At 37.5% G+C, this 2,830-nt stretch overlaps 1 pseudogene; it reads left to right on the top strand.

The window, feature by feature from the left end:
* The first annotated feature begins 775 nt into the window (after positions 1 to 775).
* Positions 776 to 1,431, top strand: LOC116554846 (annotated as a pseudogene).
* The last annotated feature ends 1,399 nt before the right edge of the window (positions 1,432 to 2,830 follow it).

Here is a 2,830-nt window from a genome sequence, read left to right as displayed (position 1 = left end):
TATTGTAAACATTGGGCAACATTTATGGAAGCATTATTCCTTATGTAGCAGTAATTTAAAAATATTTCCTTGTTGGTCTCTTTCTTTATTGCAGTGAATATATTTACAACGCAAATTGCCCATGATTTACGAGCACTGACAGACATGTACCTCATCCAAGTTGGGACTCCTTAGAGAAGAGTTTGCACTACCACAGCGTTTCTTCAGTGAGTGCATTTATTCACTTCAAACTTGTGATGGATGTGAAAGATGAGACCTCTTCTCTATGGGAACCACATCAAGAAAATCCTATCATTCGTTCTTTTACTCAACAAATGTTTATTGCTAGTGGCTCTCGTTTTTTTCAGTCCTTTCATCTTTATGAGAGGAGTGACACTAGGACATTCAAGAAGTTATCTGTGAAGCTACCCTCTGGAGCGTGAGTCACTGTAAGGAGTTGGCCTGCCTGTTTACCTCACCCTACTCTTTCTACCACTCCCAAGGGACAGCATGGGAGAGAGAGTTCACACAAGGTGACAAATCTCCAAACAATTTGTTTATTCAGGCTCTCCCAGTAATCCAATATCATAGATAATTGAGAGTTGACTGTACTTTAATTATAACAAAGATATATTGAGGTTTCATCTGTAACCTAGAGCACACCACTCAGGATGGGTGAAGAACCTGAATTTGGATAGGCCTGGACTTCAGGTAGCACATTTAGCAAAGGGAGTCAGAGGAGAGAGAGTAGATCATAGTATTATAAATGGTATGAAAACAAAAAATATTATGACTAATGAAAAGAAATTATGGGTGGCTGCAACAGTTCACCTGTGGGGTCCTCACTGCCTGTGCCACGTTCTGTTTTTACTCTCACAGTGCTACATCTTGTTGGACCGTGAAAGTATTGAAATTCCACTTTATGTGTTCAAACAATGGTTTGTGTAGCAGATTTTCTGCAGACTTTGTAGACTACACAACAAATGTCCCCTGTGTCTATGGGAAGCCGTCACTTTTGACTGTACTGTGAAACCTTTTGTTGCTGGTGTTAAGAGTTAAAATCCCAAAGTAACTTTATAATTAACATGACTTGTAGATTTTGCTGGCAGCTTCCAAAAACAGAATATGAATGTTCAATTCTACCAGCAGCATGAGGTCCCGTCCTCAATGGCATTATGCTGCCAACTGCACGATAAACACATTCATGACTTGGGTAACTACTTTTCACAAAATGCTGTACTAAAATTGGGCTGCAGGCTATATGTGGTCTATTGCTCTGGCTCTAAGCATCACCCTTGGTGGCTTTGGAGCAGACCATTTCTACCTGGACCAGTGGCAAGAAGGCCTTGGCAAGCTCTTCAGCTTCAGTGGCCTGGGATTATGGACACTAATAGACATCTTGCTAATTGGAGTTGGCTAATTGGACCAGCAGATGGTTCTTGATATATTTAGCTCTGATTATGTGCTTTGAAGAGGAACAATGTTTAGTAAAAGTCCTTTTGCCTGTAGGAGTTGATGCAGTGTGAATGATATATTTGTATATTTTTAATGTGTAGCACTTGTACGTTGCCTGTCTTGATGAAGTAAAAAAGAAAAATGAAACACTGAAAAAAATTAGAATTGAATATTCTAAATACTGGAAGAAATGCACCTACACAATATTTATAGTATATATAATAATAATCTCACTTTAATACAGCAGTTCTTTGATGCTTTACAAAAATCTCAAAGTATATTTTATCCATGATATTGGCCAACCATCATAATTCATATAAAAGAAAGTTGAAAAACAATTTGCCTACATTTTAGTGATGTTGAAACTAATTTTCTCCCAGCATTTCCATATGGTTAAAATTGTAGGCTTGGAATAAGTATCCAGTGTTGTTTTGTTGTTGTTGTTGTTTTTGTTTTGAGATGGAGTTTTGCTCTTGCCCAGGCTGGAGTGCAATAGCACGATCTTGGCTCACAGCAACCTCCGTTTCCTGGTATCAAGAGATTCTCCTGCCTCAGCCTCCCGGGTAGCTGGGATTGCAAGCATGCACCACCACACCGAGCTAATTTTGTATTTTTAGCAGAGTCAGGGTTTCTGCATGTTGGTCAGGCTAGTCTCAAACTCCTGACCTCAGATGATCTGCCCAGATTGGCCTCCCAAAGTGCTGGGATTACAGGCATAAAACACCATGCTCAGCCAAATATCCAGTTTTAAACCATATCTGCATTTTCATTTCCAGAAATTATTTTAATTGATTTTTTTTTCCTTTTCTTGTTTTATTTTTTCTTTTCTGGTGTGTGTGTGCGTGTGTATGTGTGTGTGTGTGTTTTAATACCAGAAGTTTTTTGGCTTTGTTTTTTCAGTCACAAATTAGAAACTCCCACAAAAATCCTTCATAATTTAAACTTTTGTTTGTACTTTGATAGAAGATTTTGTAATTATTTAACAAAACCCATTTAACAAATATTTGATGAATCCTACAGTGAATATAATACATATTAAGTAGGTGGTAGTTGCAAAAGAAGTATGATTCAAGACGGGGCACAGTCCCTAAGAGCTTGTTGAGGAGGCTAAACACACAACCATAATAGAGTTGAGTGATGATAATAAAAATAACATGACACTAACTTTAGGACTATGTGGAAGAAAAAATCAGAAAAGATAGTTAACATTTTTGAGGACTAATATTTAGCTAGGAACTTTGCAATTACTATCTTATTTCAGTTTCACAACTCTGAGAGAAAGATGTCATCTCAACCTTACAAATGTAAAAAAAAACTCAACCAACCAACCTGACACCAAAAGAGGATAAGCAAATTTCCCACTATAACAAGATCAGATTTGAAACTAAATCGAAGA

This window comes from Sapajus apella, unplaced genomic scaffold (assembly GCF_009761245.1).
Source record: "Sapajus apella isolate SASKATOON/1434 unplaced genomic scaffold, GSC_monkey_1.0 scaffold2, whole genome shotgun sequence".
NCBI lineage: Eukaryota > Metazoa > Chordata > Mammalia > Primates > Cebidae > Sapajus > Sapajus apella.
The sequence above is the reverse complement of the archived record's forward strand: the minus strand, read 5'-3'. Positions and strand labels throughout refer to the sequence as shown.